Here is a 20,934-nt window from a genome sequence, read left to right on the forward strand (position 1 = left end):
GTTATTTAGTCAGAAAAGTCCCAGCACATTTCACCTTCTGCCTCATCTCAGCTGCAAGCTGAAATGTAATTCTGCTGGGCAGATCTGCAGGTGCCGTGAATCGCTGTAGCGTAACTGGCATCCAAAGTGCAATGTTGATTTAAGTTGGCTAAGAAGCTAAGGCAGCAGCTTTGCACAGTGAAGAAACGCGTAGCCATTAGTTTACTGTTGCAAATATACGGTCCCTGTCAGACTACACCAACGAGCTGGTCGGTATTTACACCTCAGGGTGGCAGACCTCAGCAATACCTTTGTGCCAAAGTCCTACCAGTCAGCACTCACGTGTTCACCTACAAAACTCTATTAGAGCTTTCACTTTTAAATGAGTGCGTTGGTAGCCAAAAAAGAAAATCATAAAAAAAAAGGTTTAGTGAATCACTAAGCCATTGAGAGAGCCCACTACTAAATTTTGTCTGTGCTACAAACAAAGAATATTTGAATGATTCATCAGACTGGGTAGGTGGATTTTCAAATTGCGGTATTATAAAGAGCTGAATATATGGTGCATGAGTCAGGAACTTAACTCCTCCTCAGTATTTACAGATGTGTATGAAACGCGTACAGGTTTTCATTACTATTACATCTGGTGACATGACAGAATTGTTTTTTCAAGATTAACCTGCAGCTCCAGGAATTTATTATGAAAGGAAGTGGCAGTGGCGGGACAAGGAATTGTCGGGCTATGAATGAATGTAGCAGTGTCTAGACCAGTGTTGAGCCGGTTGCTGTTGGAGTTGCCATACTACCCATCTGCATTTGCTCCGCAAAAAATTTGTTGGTATAGCTAGCTTTGCATTTTGCAGTTGTGTGTTACGTCACAAACCCCTATTTTCCCACAGTCCTGCTACAATAATTTTATCCTTATTTTTTAAAAGCATAAATAATTCTTTAAAAGCTTCCTGGCCAGTATTTCCTATAGACCCTTGGATCCAGCAGGTACAGAAAGGCTTCTGGTAATTCACACGGTCTCATTCACTCCCAAATGTTGGACTAAATCTGGCATTCTGTATTAGCTGACATCGAGTTTCGAGACTGTATGACTAAACATATTCTTTCCAGTGCTGGTTGTATAATACCAGTGAATAATGCATTTGATAAAAGTTTTCCCATCAAAGACTGAATAAACTTATTTCAGACATCAGTAACTCAGCCTCCTCCTTTCACAAATGTTGTTGTTCATACATTTTAATAAAACCACCTGCTTCCTCACTAAAGTAGGCTGCACAGTTTCATTCAGCTATTTCTTCCAGTCTTAGTGGAGACGTGGTATCTCCTAGGAGGTTTTTGCAGCTTGAGCCCTGGCTCGGAGCAGCGCCAGGCCTGTGGCACTGAGGGTGCTTCCAAGTAACACATTTTGTGCCGACAGAAACACATTTTCTCTTTCTAAGGGGGCAAGTGTTAACTGCATTGCCCTCACAACTTTGCATCATCATTTAGCTTCATCAGAAGCCAAGCTTTGTTCAGAAGGAGGCTGGATGTGGCAGGTGTCTGGAAAGGAAATTACAATAACGTTCCAGCATCGTTTTAGTGTGCTGAATGAACTGTTTGATCTGGATGCCCAATTTATATATATATATGTATGTGTGTGTGTGTGTGTGCACGCGCGTTTGTGTGTATATATATACATATACATATATATATATATATATATATATATATATATAAAATTTTGGTTGAAGGATAATATGCCTAGGGTTTGTTCAGTGTCATGGGTCTGTCCTGCATGGTTAGTATAATCACCACTCTGTTTAACATACCTGCAAGTTCTACTTTTGAACAGCTATTCAGCAGCAGTGCAGCATAGGTAGCAGCTAATGGAAAATGGTTGCAAACTGAACATTATGTTTCACTCTGCCAGCTGATCCACTGCAGAATAAGAGTATCTTGCTGCTACCAGCTAGATGAGGTGTACTCTTAGTTGAACGCTACTACGCTGTGCTACAGTGGAGAAGATTCCTGTTTGTTCATTACCTTTGAGCCTTTCAAGGCATCCAGCAGTTTGGTGAAATAGGATAATATGTCTAAATGTTGAAATCCTCTCTCTCTAAAGTGGGCCTTTCTAGTTTTATTTGTGGTACCATGCACCAAAAGAACAAGCTCTTATATGAAAGGTTCCCTCATGAAACTGTCCATTTAGCATGTCAGCAGCAAATAACTTTGGGAGTTATTTGCAAACAGAGCTATATTGATTTTCAGAGATGTCACAGGCAGAACAGTGCCATCCTGAGGTTTACCAGGACCTGTTAAAAGGACAGAGTTCCTTATGGATTTCAGCTCACACTAAAATGAGTTCACACTCATTTTCTTGCTAGTAAGCATGAGGAAAAAATGTAGAAGAATCTTGAGTAGATGAAATGGGAAAAAGCAATGAGAGTGTGGCTACTATTCATATGTACTCCTAAGGATCATGACAGGTTAAAAGGCCTATTTACTGAATTTTCTTGATTTCTCTCCTATTTCTTTTTATTGTGTTCTTTAAACAAGTGCAAGCCCTTATTATTTCCAAGGACAAATTTCAGGAACTGAGAAATGTCATGCAAGAGAAGCAAATTAGAAAATGTATCAGAAACAGATAAAAAAGAAAAGCCATACAAGCCACAAAGCACAGAAAACCTGCCGAATGCTTATGAACCAGCATTGATCAAAGAGAAAGTGATTTACAAATTCCAGGCACAAAAAGCATTTAAATTTCAGTTGAGTCCTTAAGAAAGAATTAGATATCAGAAGATATGCATATGCAGAGAACAAGCCTTTCAACTTTTGAAGGGAGTTCTTTACCTACAAGAACAAATTATTTTTACTTTTGTTTGGCAACAGTAAAAAGAGTAAATTATTTCGTTTATCAGATGACATACTGCAAATAAATGAAGTTGCTTTGAAAACACAGAGGTTGCAATATCCACAGACCAGGTTAGTGATGATAAGTTACTATCAGTGTAGGGACATGAGAACCCTCTAAGACACTTGATGCCCCATCAGATGGTCCAATTCTGCCATTGGCACTGATACGTTCTTGTATTGCGTGTATAGTGCGCTCGCCCTTCTCCACTCAGGAGAAATACCAGGAGAAAGGGCACCAGAAGAAATCCTGCCGTGCCCTCACCACTTTGAGACCCCATCACAGAGAGATCCGTATTGCTATCAATAGGCGATTGTTTTGTTCCTGGTAGTTTTTAATTGAATAGATGAAGCTGGTGCTCAACCCTGCATGGGAGAACAGGGAAGGGAGGGTTTCTTTCATGCTCCTTCACCTCATTATTGCAAAGTTGTGACAATGTGCTTGCTTGAAATACTTTGTTTAGCCAAGGAAATGTCATCTCACAAACCCTACATCATCTAAAACTTAGGTGCCAGGTCAAAGTTAGTAATCTGAGAGTCCCTGTAGTCTAGAAAGAGATGCAGATATCCTCACAGAATGATTCAGGCTATCATCATAGACACGTATGGCAGGAGAGGGAAAATCTGATCTGTAGATTAAACCTGGCCAACTAGCTTACATTAGATAACAAACTTCCAGTGGCCAAAGAAAACTGAAATTAATCCCATTCCAAGTTTTTACGTGCTGGATTAAGGTCTAGAGAAAAAGTCTCCTTGACTACAAAATTAAAGAGATGATGCCAGAATTTGAAATGTGTAGATGCCAGAATTTGAAGTGTGTAGAAAGTTTTATCATTGTAGTAGGTTTTCTTACTGCTTGCTTCTCTTTAAAAACAGGCAGCAATTGTATAAATGGTCACACACCCACAAAGGCATAGATCTGGTCCTAGACGAATGTGCAACATGCATCTAAGAGAAAAAGTTATGTATCAGTTCTAAGCGTTGATCTTACTAGTTCTCCTAAAACTCAACTATAAATAATTGCAAAGAATTTTATCTGAATTCTGTTTTATTTTTTTACACATTTATTTAATTTTTTCCTGAGTCTTTTCTCATAACACAGTCATTTAGCTGCAACCAACACAATTAACACAAAAAGCCGCTTTTTCTAAAATTCTGAAATCACAGTAACATCACTGTAGACTCCTACATGTCTGACTTGTTCCTATTAGTTGTAGCTCCATACTCCTTACCACTGGAGAACATGGTTCTCTTGGAGCAACCTAAGCATTTCCATAGATACCATAGCTACTCATGTGGTTCACAGACAAGGACACAGGAAAGGTCCTCAGACCAATCCTCAGAGTGAGTGAAAGAGAGCAAACTAGGAGATTTCTCTTATGATTTTCAAGGCAGCTCAAGGCTACCTCTCTTTTGCATCCATCTTTACAGTTCTGAAGCATCCTGTGAACCTGAAACTATTGGAAAGAAGCAGAACCAATACTAGTAACTAGTGCTGGAGAGATGGGCATGAACAGGATCAAAAAACTTTTATAGCAGCATAAATCAGTCCTACTGAGATGATCCCACGCTCTTTTTATTCTGCAGTAGTTTCATTTCTAAGTGTGTAGAGAAACTGAGGACCAACCAAATTCAGCCTCTCTGTCATGCCATGCAGCACAATTTGGATTGAAAATGGGCAACAAAAAGCCACTACCTTGCCAAAGAGCTTGTTGCTGCAGAGACTGTGATAGTCGCACCTTAAGCTAGAGAACTCGAGCTAACAGCAAGTATCTGGTAGGATACCTCGGCTTAGTACATTCTTTTTTGTAGACTATGCTTAAAGGGAACCTGTAACGTCCATTTGGATATTATACACCAGTTCACTGGCTCCAAGCTCTGCATCTCTCATTTGCCAGTCAATCTGGCAGGGAGTATATCAGTGTTTTGTTTTTTTTTCATTTCTCTCTGTCTGCTTGAGGGCCTTCTCAAAGCCCTTTACATTTATTCTAGGGCTACTTGCCTATGAGTTGCTTGTACTTTCTGCTGAGTGTAACCCCCATCTACAACAGCTGCCTTTCCCTGTGTTATTCTTTTTCCTATCCTTCTTGGATACTTTAATAATCCTGTTGCATTAACCTACCTTTTGCAAAGAGAAGTGTTATATAGGTAGCCTGCAGGACATATGTTGTATATTAAAATACTACATGTCCCTCATTTCCACAGTTTATTATTCTATAGATGGATAATGAAATTAAATGGTCTCCTTCCTTCCTTCCTCCCCCACCCTGCTATTAAAATTTTGATCATGAATCATTTTCATAGATTCATACACTGAAGTAGGAAATTCTGACTGAATTGAAGCACTGCTCTATATTCAAGATTATCTCAGGTTTTCATTACTAGTGTCTTCCTGCTCAATGCAGGGCGATCGTTACCAGAACCACCTTTTTTTTTTGCAGAAATCTTTTACAAATTTCTTAGCATTGCTTTAAAGCTGGAAGTGGTTTTAGTACAGCATCTCTTCTCGGTTCCTGTATACTAGTGAGGACCACTATATTGATAGTACATTGGTGTTTTAATTCTAAATATAATAATTAAAAGTATTAATAATTAATTTTGGATAACATTGAATAAATAATTCAAAAGATTAGGCCCTCATTCTAGAGAGACATTGCCATATCCACAATATTAATTGCATGCATTGCATGCTTCCCCTCTCAGAGCCAGGATGGTGCAACTTCCCCAGCCTCCCCATTCCAGCTGCAAGGGGAGGAGGGGATGAGCCAAGGCTCCTCTCACCAGAATGATCAGATTAGCAGTGAAGTGAGGTCTGAATGAAAGGGGAGGGAAAGAGGCCCAAAGCCCTTCTGATGCTATATCAGTTCTTTCTCCAAAGGGGTTGGTATTAATGTTATTCTAAAAAATATTCTGAGATGTTTGATACTAGCACCTTGGAAATTTCACCTGACACCACTCATCACAGCTGTGCACAGGCATATTGTCTCTGGTAAAATTGCAGATTTGCATGCAATGTGCTAGAGTCATTCTTGCTTGCATTCAGTGAAGAAATCTAAAAGCTTTGATTAAAGTAGGTAGATGAGGAAAAGGAATATGAAAAAAGAAGGTGGTAAACTTCAGGTTGAGCAAAGTATAAACCAGTAGCAGCAGATGGACAAGTGCCTGTTTCTGCTTTAATGGTTGCATCACCTCTTCAGCTTGGATGAGCAACACTGGTGTGAGTATTCTATCATTCCTGTGGAGATTTCCTTACAGTAAGCTTGATTTTAATATATGGCAAAATAACAAAGACTTAAGGCAAAAAGTGCACATTTACATTAATTTTTTATGACTGCAGCAGTTTTTTATGTCTCAGGAACTGAGTATATTGTCCCTGATGTGGTAGAAGACATTTCATTAAAGGATATTGCCAGTTTAAGCTTTCTTCCCCTCTTAGAAATGCATTGAGCAGCTTTCGAGACAGTTCTGAGATTCCAGGTGAGAGTGGTCTGAGTTGTACAGTTTTTCACTTAGCAGATGTATGGAGGGCTCAGAAAGAGTGGGAGTTACAGCACTGATTACCTGAGGGAGTTTCACCTTTCAAAATGTTTCATCTGGTAGGTAGGAACTGTAAGTAAGACACTGATTGCTGAGAGTTTTGTTCTGCTGAAGGTGCTTTCTTGATTTCTTTTTTCTCTCTTGCATTTATTCTCTCTTTCCTATCTGGGAGCTCATTAGGGCATTCCCTAAAGGTTAATTTCAAACATTTCTGTGTCATCTGCAAATATCAGTCCGAGCTCCCTTGGATGGGTTTTACAGAGGAGAAAGCACAGCAGCTCAAAGTTTGATGCTGTAGGACAGTCGTACTGGTGCATCTCAGCTTCTTCCAACACGTGCATACACAACGCACACAGATCCCTGGGGGGATTTTGCTGTTGACCCTGTGGGACAATTCACATTTTCCTTCTGCAGAGGAGATGAGGCAGGCCTGCGATTCAGCAGTCACGGTGCCCTTACACTCAGCAAGGTTATGCATGTTCTTAGGGAAAGGACTTTGCTAACCCGGGGTCTTGTGAACATGTTGAACTTCCTCAAGGTGGGAACAGCACTAGGTAGACAGTGCACTTTCAATGAACTGAAGTTCATTGGGTTAGATTCTGGTGAACTCGGTCATTCATTACACTGTGATCAAAATCATTCTGGCAGTCGAACTAACATGAATAGGAAATAACCTCTCTCCAGTGGCTACCGTTTTTAATTCTTTTATTTATTTGTTGATCTTGTTATACACAAGAAACTTTGGCACAGTTTCGAGTGCAGAATGCAGAGGTTCTTGCTTTGTAGTCTAAAGATAGAAACAGCTTCTTGAGCTCCTTGTCATTTATTTTTTTCCTTCACAGTGACTATTCGGTGTGTAATCGTGTTATAGTCTCCTGGTTTCTTTCAGTGATATTCTCCCTTTTCATGTATTTTGCACTTTTTGGTGGGGGTGGGGGGTATGCTTGGGTGTTTAAATATGAGCACAGGTCTTTTAAAGGATAAATAAGAGCTTCTTATAATAAAACTGTGGGCCCTCTTCCTGTATACAGATGCTGTTTCTATTTTGCTGTCTGATTTAGTCCAGATCATAAGCATTTTAAGGTTCAAAGCATTTTTTTCTTTGGTTTTATGTGACCCCCAAACAGTGTTATTTTTTAGTAAAAACTAAGAAGGCTTAAAATCTCATCTTTTTCTGTAGTTGTTATCATTCAATGTCAAATGGTCTGCAATGGAACTGGAATGATAAAAAACTTCATGAATGATAAAAAACATCACAAGAAAAATAACCAAGAAAAAGATATGATTTTTTTAAGAGTGTCAGGGAAACAAACTGGTTAGACAATCTTAGGCTAAGATCTCAATGTTTGGCCCATGACCTCACAACTGGGGGCTCCAGTGAAAATGGCTGATTTTTTAGATAACTGAGCAGATACTGCTTGAAGAGCCACTAGCAAGAGGAAAAGAAATTGGTGGTAAGACAGATGAACTCTAGAGTACCAAGAAGAAAAAGTACATCATCTCTCTGTTTAAGAGCTTGGAGAAGTTGTTGGTGGCAGGGAACTGGAGAAGGAATAAGAGAAGCGGCGATGAAGTAGCTTGGAAGGAGAAGATGATAATTTTGAGGCACTTCCAGAGGGTGGATAAAAGCTGCATACACTGAGGGGACTCCTGTATGAAGTGCAGAGTTAAAAAATGCCAGAGAAGCACTGGGGAGGTTGAGGACTGGGGAGTGCATAGCGCGGTCTGGAGCGTGGTCAGTGAGAAGTCTGCTGGGAGAAAGGAGCAGTCCATGAAACTCCAAATCAGGAGTGACAGAAGAGAGAGTGGAGAAGCTGAGAGATGCGCTATGAAGTGGAGAAGAGTGCAGTAATAGGGGAAATGGGCGTATGTGCCAATGTATGACTGTTGAGTTGGGGGCTAAGGCTAACAGAAGACTGTCTGATTTTGAACATATCTCTCTTGTTTATTGTCAGGGTCAAACAGCTTTATTCGCCAGCCTTGAAAAACCTCTCCTGGAGTTCTTCATGCAGATAGGAGTTAATACACTGGCTTGAAAAATAATCTCTCCTGTATATTGCTAGAAGAGGTGCTCATGTGGAGAAATGCAGTCCTAGATTTGCTATGTTGCTCTCGCAAGTTGTTATAAAAATTCGGAGATGGTCTTCTTTAAAAAATACGTGATCAACAGGTTTACTCAAGGAGTAACAGACATCTGTTTTGAATGCAAATCAATCAACAATAGCTGGCTTACTGTTAATAATCAGTAACAATTAGTCACTTAGCAAGACGTGCTGAGGTGAAAACCTATTGCCAGAATGCTGCATTTCTAAGCTTTTATGCTAATTAAATGTATTAATTATCTAGAGTTATGACTTTAAAATCTACAGAGACTCATGGCTTGCCTCTGTTAAATTTGAGACACTGCAGAATTTTCCCCTAGTGGTGTTCTTTCAACTCTTGTCTGCAAATCTACTCACAGACATAGAAATACTCTACAGACAGACCCCCACACAAACATGTGCACTTACACATGTACACAGAGTTCAACACTAATTAAAATACTAGCTTATTTCCCTGACTCCCACAGTACCTTTACAGCTGAAACTATAAGTTATGAACATACAGGCAAAGACGTCCATTTCAAGCCAGCAGTCTTTCATCCTATCATTATTATTGAATGTTTGATTTTTGGAAGAGAAGATATAGTGTTAAAAAATACAATGTAGGAGATGTAAAACTGAGAAAAGGAATTATTAAGCTTGAGTTGTCTGGATTTTTGAACATATACATCACACCAGAGTAATTATTTAATTAGTGAGAAGAACATTGGTGCTCAGTCATTGCCTGCTCTTCTTCCCTTCGAAGAAATACTTGATCACCAGTTTCATTCTGTCAGACAAGATTTTTGCTCCCCAAGATGAAAGGTGGCTCCAGCTGTTTAAGAAGAGCTCTTTGTGGCAATGTCCAGTCCCCTCTGGATGCTACAGATGGCTGGGCTTGAGATGACCATGTGCCTGGTGGGAAGTAAGGAACCTTGTCTCCTTCCTCCAACATCCCTGGCATAAACTCACTCTGTCAGAAGGTTGTGCAGATACTCAGAGACTTTCCTGAAACAAATGAGGAGGATATTCTATTTAATGGAACCAACTAAGAAAATTCTTAGGCATGCAGTCTATTTTAGCTATGGCACAATTTATTGTGTGTGAATGATCGTATGTTTCACTGTGTGAAATTAAGAACTAGGCAAAGAGCACCAGAAGCGTGACTCCTACAGAACCTGCCTGTGAGTCTGTGATAACACATTACAATAATTTGACTCAACATTCCCTGTTGTTTTCATAATTTCATGCATCCTGCAATTTTTTAAATGTTTTTTAAAAACATATTCCACAGTTCACCAAGATCTAAATATAGGTGTCTATGTTTGAGTTGGTTATCTAGAATTCCAATGTAGCAAGTGGATACCTAGTCAATGCACTCAATGAAATCTAAAAAGCTATTCAGCTCTTCCAAAAATAGATACTTGGTCATTGCACTGGTTCTTCATGCTCCAGTGACTGTATTGGCTAGACATCCATCGCCTATGAATAGGACTATAGAAACCTAATTTACACTCAGATAACCTAATCTCAGTATCTTTTGAGCTAAATCCCACCCCTAATTTCAATTGAATAAGTAGCAAGAATAATCCTTATAATAATTTCAGGACTAGCAGTTACTGTAATGACGGTTTCTCTGCATAGAGTCTATTTTTTCACTTGTACTGTCTAATAATCTTAACCAGGATGTTTCTACTACTACAGTCTGTGGGCCCAAGTAATATTGCAAATGTTTCATTCCTTATCCAGTTTCAAGGGAATCTGGAATAAATAGCCATTTTATTCCAAGCAATATGTTGTCTACTTGTCTTAGAATAGAAAGTCTCCTTAAAAGATGTCATAATGGAATAAGAGTTGTGTTTTGGGCCAAATGTTTTATACTGTCAGGCCTCATCTATCTTAAATAGCAGTCTCGAAGAATACATATACCTATTACTCTGGGAGTTTCTTAGTAAATTTTCCTTTCTACAAGCATTCATATTTATTCTTAGAAGTAATTTATTATTTTCCTTCCCAGGATAGGTGAGGGAGATAGAGAAGTGTCATGAGACTTACGTCTGAAGTGTTAAAGGTTGGTTGGCAAGAGTGAGTGCCGTATAAAATCAGATATTTGCCCCTCTATTACATGGAATTAATCCATCTGCTGGTGGATTTCACAAGAATAATTGCCATCTGCTTCTGACAGATCAGGTAGGGAGCAGGTCAGGTTTTTTAATCATATAGCTGTGGTTTTCTTTTCAGGCATATACTCTGTGCCTCCAAGCCTACATTAATGAAGCTGACTTTACCTATATCAAAACTGTAAAGCTACCCATATGCAGGATGGAAAAGCTCACTTGGCTGTGGAACATATTCAGCCTCTTCTCTGTGCTATATCTTGGTTGTGTCTAAAGTAGTCATTTTGAGGAATAAAGGCCCAAATACTTACAACTATGGTTCTCATTTTGTGGGTATGACCCAGCAGGAAGTGATGGCAGTGGTGAAGGTGACTGGTGATCTGACACTCCTGCTAGTGTTTGGGGTTTCAGATCTGAAAGAATAACATAGCATCACTACCTGGCACGTTTGTATTCTACTTGCCAATCTATATACCCACCCCTGGCTAGATCACACTGTTGAAGCTTGGATCAGCAGAAAAATGTGTTCAAAGGGGATCTTCACTGTGCCACTTTGAAGGGATTCCCACCCAGGCACTCATTGAAAACCTGCAACCTTTGGAAGCCGCTGTCACCTTCCCTACCTGCATGTGAAGCCCATTTTGCCATACTGTACTTTAGTTGCCAGCCATTCTGGCCGTACTGAATATAGTAGTATGTACTGCACTTTGATATACATTGTTTAACATCCGTTTCCTTCATGTATTATTATTATGTATGCTGCTGTTCTAATAGACTTCTGCATATAGAAATTGATAGGACTTTTCAGCCAAATTTTGGAGATATTTCATAGCAATTATAAACTGCAAGCCGTGACAGATTCAGGAATAGTCTCTTAAGCACACGTGTTTGGAACTCTTTATATTTTCTTTCTGAGTTTGTCCAATAAGCTGAGCAAATTCTTGATAAATATCTGATAAATCTGAATGGATCTGTTCCATATTTCATGCAGTGAAAACAATGGAACAGCTGTATGAATTTTAGTCATTGCGAAACACCACACTTTCCATGTTAAGCTTTTTTACAACTGATAAAGCAAAGCTTGCTTGTCAGTAATGTTGTGCTCCTCCTGATTTATCTTTAGGCAGAGGACAAGTGTTATCAATTTCTGCCCTCATCCACTCTCACATAGGGATTTCTGCCTGTGTTGGAAGAGGGCCTATCTCTTTTGCTGGAGGAGAGTGATATTCATGCAATTGTTGGCAGAGCACATGCAGAGCATGGTCTTCCCCTTACTCCTGGTCAGAAGTTCTAACGTGGTGCCTCTGATGAAGGAAGCACCACCATCACAATGTATGTACTCTTCTGCTGGATCGGATAATGCTTTCCAAAGCTGAATTCCAGCCTGTGTCTAACGAGCTGTGCGCTTCCTGTGCTTATCAGAGATGTCATCTACTCTCAAAAGCTGATTCATGCATCCCAGTATGACCCTTGTACTTGTGCACACAGAATGTCTCAGCAATACTTGAAGCTACAACACAGAAAAGATTAAGCCATCAGCTGCGAGGTTATCACCATATTGCTGCTACATGGTGATTCTGCGTGACTCCTACACATACACTGAAGCTGAGCATTCAACTGAAAAAGGAGTTTATTTGTTCTTTTTTTAGTATCACATTTCTCTAAAAACGTAGATTGAAATAAGGTGATGTTTTGGCATTGTCTGTAACCAGAGAGCTGTTCAAGGTCCCTCTCAGAGCTACCCTGCAGTCCTGGTGCTCTAGTCCTGAGCTATGTCCAGTGTTGGTACTAGAATGCAATTCTAGTAAAAGAAGCAGAAAATTTCTCATTGCTTTGGATCCTTCAAGCAAGATTAAACCAATCACTAGATTGCCTGCAAGTTATTGTACTGGATAATGTTCACTTGGAAGAGAACCTCTGTATCCAAGACAGGAATTCTGGATAGCATACTATGGTTTTTGTTATGTAAAGTCTCAATTTATATGGCCACAGTGACCCTTACCAGCCTCAGTCTCCAAGACATTACATAGTGCAATACATAGGAGGCAAAGTACTGGTTCACTTTCTCCTTTGAACAAATCTTTCTAACATTAGGAAGCTTTAGCAGTAGGGGGGTTTATAGTACGTTAGAATCTTCATCAATTTTTCCTGCAATTACAGAATGTAATTACCTCTGTGATATAATTATATTGGATCTTCAGGAAGCAGCATCCACTGAAATATTCTGTGTGGGTATTTTATTTTAATCTAGAATCTATGCAAATAAATTCAGGAGCTAAACCTAGCCAAAGATGACTATTATCTGTCTACATGTACCCAGAAATGTGAAAGGCTCAGTATAGGATTACTGTATTTAAATTAGCCATTTTCTTCAACCCAGGATAACAATATCTATTACATCTATTGCTCTAAATCAAAATTGATTAAGTGTTTCCAAAGACCACTGTCCATACACCCAAACGTAGATATCATTACTGCCACCTATTGTTACAAGTAGAGAACTGAAAATTTTTTCATAATTGTATTTTTCCAGAGGAAGATATAATTAGAAAACAGCAAAATTGTTCCAGTTGGAGTATTTGTAAATAAGCATATTCTGGAGGTTTCCTTACCACCTCTGCTTTGAGTGCTATAAAAAGCTGGCTATTACAAGTGTTAAGAAAATACAAGATCTTCATGGACATCTGTTCATGGCATAAAAATTAGCACTAAAAAACAATTCCACAAGAAGGAACCATAGGTATCATAATGCTCAGCATCACAGTAACTTGCTTCTGCATATCTAGGTACCAGAATCCACAGCCTTGAGCTTGACATCCCGACTCTCTTTATAGGTACATAGGAAGAGGAAGCTATGAAACCAGCATTTTAGAACCCTTAATTAGTGAAAGCTTCTTTACTTTTTTTCACTTCACTTTGTTAATTATCTTGTGATAATTATTACAGCAGTTATATCTTGCATATGCACCAGAAATTGGTCTTGTTGATCAAGCAGGTTGCTACACAGAAAGAAAAAACCACTGAAGTGTTATTTTCAGCGGGGTGATAGAATTCTGATTAATATCATATGAATGCAAGCTATCAGATAATTAATTGGAAGTGGTTATGGATTTTTCTCTTAATTTATTCCCTGTGGTGGGAACTGTAGAGAAACCAGAAGCTTTAAGTAGGAGGACTCCATAAAGAAGTTTTTGTAAGCCCCACTAATTTGTTGGGCACCTCATTCATGAATAATGCATCACAGATTTTATAATAACAAAATTACATAGTTCTGATTGACAATAAATATTTTGGGATCTAATGTATAGATTCTTGGCAAAGGTACTTTAATTTTATGGAATGATTTTCAAATCCTGATTTTTTTTTTTTTAACACAACTACAGCTTCCATTATAGGAGTAACAGAGCTGCCTTAGTGAAGACTGTGAGACTGGAACACGTAGTTAAAATATCATAAAAGTATTAACACACTGATAAAACCAAACTACCTCTCAAGTTGGAATGTTTGTTAATGTGAGTCTTTCCTGAAGGAAAGAAAGAGTTAACTCTTTTAAGAGAACTGGTATCTATCTATCTATCTACATATATATGTATATATATATATATATTTAAAAACCAACCTTTTACTGGAGTTTCATGATTTTGAAACTATATCTAGTAAATTACTGCAAAACTGTACATCTTTGCCTTCTTTGGAGTCTGAAATGCAGATTTTTTTTCTGATTGGAGATGGGACTGACTAAATAATTTCCACTGGGTGGAATTTAGACCAATTAATATTTTAAGCTTTTTGACATTTCAGACTGGAACAGGACACTGTAAGCAGTGCCCTTTAACATGTCTGCAAATCCTCTGTGTATAACAGGCTCCAGAAAGTGCAAATGGAAATGGCTGAGTTGATTGAAAGAGTTGTACCCTTTGCTTCTTAAAAGATAAATATATGCATGGACGTTCTGGTGCAAAATAGCAGCTTATTCTGCTTTCAGGCAGAACTAGAGGATCTCAGCTGTGCTGGAATTTTCTTCCTACTCAAGGGAGAAATAGCATTCTCTTGTACGAATAGCTCAGCTAGCAAAAGCCATGCTACACTAAATTAATTGTGTAACTTGCCTTTGATTGTCAGTGAGTTAGCACAAGTTTAGATAGATCAGGACTAGATTTCAGCATCTCACTTGTCTCTGCATTTCCATTTCACACCTATTACCTTTAATAACAGAAATTCTTCCCTTATTCCTGTTTCATTTAAAGAGCATGAAGTGTGAAAGTCTGTTTCTGAGCTTAATTATTCTACTGACTTGGGTACGAGATGTGTTGTCCTGTGAAAGCGTATCCAGACTCATACAAACAAACATCTGGAAGATTTTTTTTCTTTACAAATCTCTCATAAACTAATACCAAATGTTCTCAGCTAATTTCCACTTTTACTGGAGTCTTCAAATTTCAACATTACAGTGATTGACAGGGTCAGGTCATCTTATAGTATTCAGCAGAGTAGGAACAGAGGGCTCTAGGGGTCTTTTTATGAAGGGACAGTATGCAGCAGCAATCACTAGTGAGAAATAAGTGAGGCGTACATGAACAGGCAATCAGAGCTCTGGAGTGGTTAAAAGTCTTTCATCCCTATCCATCAGATAGGGAAAGTGAGTAACGAACTTGGGCAAGCACTTTTTGTAGATACTCTGCACACTTCAGCTCCCTAGGATACACCATTTCTGCTCTGCCCCTCTATAAGCAAAGCGCATCTGAATAATTCCTCTCTTGGCTGTATTGTGGCAGGCAAATACTGACTTTTCCTTCATCTAAGGCTTCAACAAACTTGCCGTAAGGAAATATCACTATATATGTACTCACTTTCTTTACTAACTGCGTTACTTGGACATGTGTATTACTTATGCATGTGTCTGTTTGGTCTAAGTACCAAACAAGAAGGAAGTCCAGTCCTTCCAGTCTATTTGTGAAAATCAGCAATTGTTCACCTTTCTTTCCATAATCATAAAAATCCCCTTTATAATATATGGTTCACTTCAGTGCTCTGATATCATGCTAAATACTATGTTGACTTGAATATTCCATAGCTGAAACTCATATTTTCTAATTCATTGCCATTTTTTTGGCTGTTAAGAACTGTTATACAGCTAATATTAATCTTAATGAAACTTGTTCCAAACTACTCAGTTCATTATGATGTGGCAGGTACATGTCTGTGATTTAACGTGAAACATTAGCGTGACTAACTGAAAAAAATAATAAAATATAAAATGCTCTGGCCAGGTATAGTCTGTGCTATATAAAAGAGTTATGAGCAAATAATTGAGAATAATTTAATATTTGAGAGAATAAGGAACTCAGTAAATTGAGGTTATTGGATATCCAGAACTTGTTATTTTTTTCTGTGCCTTTTTTAATGATAGCAGCTGTATTCTAGACTTGCAGCTAATAGTCAGTCCATGCTCCTAGTCTTTCTATAATGTTCTCTATATGCAAGAGTACAAGCAATGTTCACTTTTAGTCGTGATTCTTGGGAATATTTTGACAAAACGGAGATATACAAGATCTGACAATAGGATAGTGGAGCTCATTATAGGTTGAAAAATAGTTAATGTGATTTTCTGTGACCTTCACACAATTTTCTTTTCCTAGTGAAAACAGTAACTTTGAACACTTTTTTCTGCATAAAAGAGAAAAATATTGGTTTAAGAAATTATCTGCATAATTAAGAAAATAGAAAGACTTACTAATAGCCTAAAACTTTCATCTCAGTTTTTCAGTTCGTCTTATACAACAAACAGTTAGATTGTCAGCAATAAGAGAAAAAAGCACAGGAGAAATATTATTAGGGATGAAACAATGTCTACTGAAGCCAATGTAATCCTTCCATTGACTTCTAAGGCCTTAGTTTGGATCTTGCTTCTTCTCCATCCTTATGAGAATGCAAAATTCATCTAATTTAATTTTTCTGTTGGATATTTTGAAATGATCTCCAAGAAACAAACTTAGCCTTCTGCAAGGACAAAAGCTGCATTAGTTATAAGCCAATGAATTCCAAGGGTCAATAATGTCCTGGCCACATCCAGAGATGAACATCTCTTATGATCCACAGAGTTTTGTTGCAAGTAGACTTTAGACTTTCCCATTTTTCTTGGAGGAGATTTGTAAGGGTTTGTAGTGTTAAAGGTATTTTATAGGAAGCCACTCAGTTGCTGCTCCTGACCTGGTGAGTGGAGAAAGACCCCTTCGCACCCTGCAGAACTCACCAAAATTTATAGAATCATAGGAAAATATCAGGTCAGAAGGGACCTCCAAAGGCCCCTACTCCAGCCTCCTGCTCCAAGCAGGGTCAGGCAGGCCAAGCTTTTCCTCATAACCAGTCTGAGCCTCTCTTTCCTAAATTCACACCTGTATTTTGGTATGCTAGATTATGGTTTTTGAATAAAAGTGAATACACACATCTTCTATCTATTCAAAAAAAAAGAAGCTAAGGTCACTTTAAAAAAGCCTAAGACTTCATTTGTTTCATTGTATAAAATTGAGTTTTCTATATTATTTATATCTGTTTAATGAAGAGTTGAAATCACAACATTCTTCATTCAGAGAAAATAACCAATTATCATTTGTAAGTGGAAATACTCCTAACAATTCATGCTGGTAAATTTATTATTAACTGTAATATTCATAGATGTTTCTGTGGGATCACTTAAGTCTTATGAAGCTCAAAAGAATGGAAATGTGATAATACATTAAATCACACTCTGAGCCAGCAAGGGAAAGAGTGAAATCCAAAAGACATAAATCTGATAAAATATTTTTTGGATTTTGCTGATACCAAAGAAAGGGGTAGAAGCTATTAAACACATAAATTCATACCCATTCAAGACTGTTATAAGTGAAATATCTCCTCCAATAATACTAAAAAACAGCTTAGTTGGCAAAGAACACCTGCCCCTTTGTTAAACCAACACATGAAAGCTTCTGATAAAACAGAGAGAAAATGCAGGCAAAAGCAGGAAATTGCAAACAAATTTTAAGATGGCAGAAACCAAGCCTGCAGTGTTTGTATGTTTGCTGCAAAATGTGAAAGCAGCATGAAACAGATGGGCCATGTTAGTTCTTCAGTTCTCACAGGTTTAATGACAAGCATAGACCTTGTGTTTGGCATTATTATTGATGTGTTTCAAATAGGTGAAGGGAAGTCAGCATCTGCACTAGCTGTAGAAGTGCTTTCCTACATTAATCAGATTAGTCTTAGCTGGAGAAACTCTAGCTGGTAGTTCTGTTACTCACAAAAATGGCTAAATCTTTGTTTAAGGTTCCCAAGCATTTTTATGCAATTGTATCTTGTAGTAATCAACTTCAGCGTTTAATTCTCAGATGTATAAATAGCATCCTGCTTGTTTAGTTTATTTCATTTTTATGAAATCTGAACCTTGCTTTTACGTTCCAAAAGCAAACAGGAAAGCACTATTGACCTTCTAGGTACTATTTATTATTTGATATGCCCATCACATCACATCTGACAGAGCTCTTCTACTAACTAAACAACCCTAATCTGTTTGTTCTTTACTCTCAGGGAATTCTTTTTATTCAGCCTTTCCCCAGATCTTTTTTTTTTCAGTTGTTTTCTTTTAGATGCTATGAAATCCAGTGACCTGGAGGACATACCATTGCTTTAAGTTAGAGCATAACATTTTTTAAATATTTTTCTATAATCTACTCATAATTAGTTGTTATCAATGTGGTATGGTAGTCAACTAAAGAGTCATTTCTTTCTTTCCATAATGAAACTATATGTTTGATGGTTGATTTCACCCACTGCAACCTCACCATCTCTGGATCAACACTGCAAGTCCAGCCTAGATCAATAGTTACAATAGAAAGTTACAAAGTCCTGGTTGCTAGTTTGTAGCAGTGCACACAAAACTTTTTTAAGAGATTGTTCTGGATTTCAAGGTTTAGAGCAAATACCATCACCACGATGCTTTTCAGCCTTCTTTCCTATGGTTCTTCGACCTATGTAAGGGATATGAATATGTGACCTCTAGAAAAGTAATTTAATCTTTCTGAGTAATTCAAATTCTAACCTTCTGATATGTGTATCTTGTGTCTGCTCTTACTTTTATTTGGCACTGGCAATGTAATCATCTAGCTGTGCTCATTCTTACTGAGATTTCTCAGAATCTCCTTTAGATGAAATAACCTTCATTACTTGCCATTTCATATCACTAATAAATATTGTTACACATCCTCAGTACCAAATGGTCGGACATTTCAATTTTAATCTCCTGTCATGCTGAAGATTGGCTATTTATTCCTGCTTTTTTCCTCATGAGTAATCTAGCTCCATGACAGAGTTAATCACGTGGAAGCTGTGATGATCTTCCACAACAGGCAGCTGTGCTGGACTATATCAAAGACTCACTGATTTCCACAGAAATGCTCCTATTCCAGAACTCCTTTATCTCTTTCATAATCTTCCTTGTAGCCAAAAGAAAGAGGGGAAAGGATGTTAAACTTGAACTTGCACATATTATTTTTCACAGAATCATATGATAATTCAGGCTGGAACGGATCTCTGGAGGTCCCAAGTCCAACCTCCTGCCCAAAGCAGGGTCAGGTGTAGGATCAGACCACTTGCCCAGGGCTTGAACCAGTTGCATCTGGAAAATCTCCAAGGGTGGAGACTTCACAGCTTTTCTGCTGCTTAATTTTGAAACCTGCTTTTACCCCACTCAGTAACATCACTGAGGAACATGCATGGAAGCAATGACTGACACTGTAAATACCTGAACCTGAGTCCTTGTAATCATTGTGAGCCTTTCCAGTGAGTTCAGCAAGTGCTGATTTACTTATGGAGTGAATATGAATTTGGCAACATTTTCCTCCATGCAGAGGGAATATCTTCAAGCAGTGGATGCCCTCTCAGCCTAGATGTTACAGAAGATACAAATAGAGTATTATTAAAGTTGATTAATCATTCTTTTTTATTTGGAAAATATATGGAGCAACTTCTTATTGTTCTTTCATCCTTCAGCAGGTTTCAGTTTGACATTTGTTTCTAGGAAAACAAAGGAAGCTAGAAATGGTTTCACAGGCAATAGCAACAAGTGTAGATTAAGCTATGTTTTTTTTCAATCTTTTCTCACCTGTCTGCACCTCTGAGCTTCTTGGCCTAACTATTATAATAGTTGCACCTGGTCTTGCCACTAAGTGAAGAGTTTGCAGGTTTCACCTGCTCCCATTTTTTTGGTTCCTGCTCCGATTTTTTGTGAACAAAAGGAGTTGGAGTAGCACCAGCACAGACTGAGAAAGTTGCGTATGATATCAGTGACTAGGAGAGTACTGCTGGTTATTGCTTAGTGAATGGTTTGAAGACAGCCCAGGGCTCTTCTGAATCTGAAATTTAAGTTTATTATTTTTAAAAGTGCTTGGCTTTCTGTTGTGAGCTTGTTCAAGAGATTTGGATCATGAACTTACTGTTTCAATTCATTTGTGTAGCTGGGGATGTGCATAACAGGAAAACCCTGAAGTTAAGGTATGGATTTTTACATCTGCTGTTTGAACAGGCCTGCTAAGTGGAAAAAGTATCTTCTGTAAATTTGATGTGTAGTCAAAATAGAATTTACTTACTTAACATGTTTGAATTTAAACTGCTTAACTAAAGAGTTTTTATGTTTTAAATCCACCTGCCTACATAAAAAAGGTTTTTTCTATCTAAAAGTACTTAACTAGACTTTTTATTTAAATGGACTAGCTGTCTTTTGTGTTATAGGTGCCGAAAGTCCTCCATTCTGAGTATATCACAACTGCATTGCTCCTAGACTTGCCAAGTCTTCACACTGACCCTGTTGAGTGCTGCCTCCCCCTGAGTGTTAGGGATAGGCCTGTATCCGGCAGGCTAACGCAGCACAACGTACTACCGGCCTTGCTCCTCCACAGTCTGTGGAGCTGTCAACCAGTTGCCTGTGGAGGAGTGAGGTTTTAGCACCCTGCTGTAAACTGGGGATAACCATGTGAAAGAGCGCTACTAGAAGGCACACGCTTCACTGTGACCTTGCACTTTGGTTTCTCGTCTGTAATGTGAACTTACTCATCATCGCATCTCCAGGCATGTGCTCCCAAAACAGCAGCATCCTAGTTTCTGGAAAAAAAGTACTTGAGAAACTTGTTCCCCTTCTGGCTTAAGGTAGCCCATGACTTTTACTTGCTGTAAAAGCAGTTCAGAGTAACTTATTTTGAGATCTGAGACAGAGTTATCAGCACATCAAGGTGCCTTGGGGGCTGACAGGTTGGACTGCTTTCCACAACGCGATACACCCTGCTATAGCT

General features: G+C 38.4%; 1 protein-coding gene across 7 annotated transcripts in view; it reads left to right on the forward strand.

Moving 5' to 3' along the window:
• STK32B (serine/threonine kinase 32B) overlaps positions 1-20,934 on the forward strand; it is a 173,156-nt gene that overhangs the window by 97,096 nt on the left and 55,126 nt on the right. The window lies entirely within an intron of this gene.

Source organism: Dromaius novaehollandiae, chromosome 4, assembly GCF_036370855.1.
Source record: "Dromaius novaehollandiae isolate bDroNov1 chromosome 4, bDroNov1.hap1, whole genome shotgun sequence".
Taxonomy (NCBI): Eukaryota; Metazoa; Chordata; class Aves; order Casuariiformes; family Dromaiidae; genus Dromaius; species Dromaius novaehollandiae.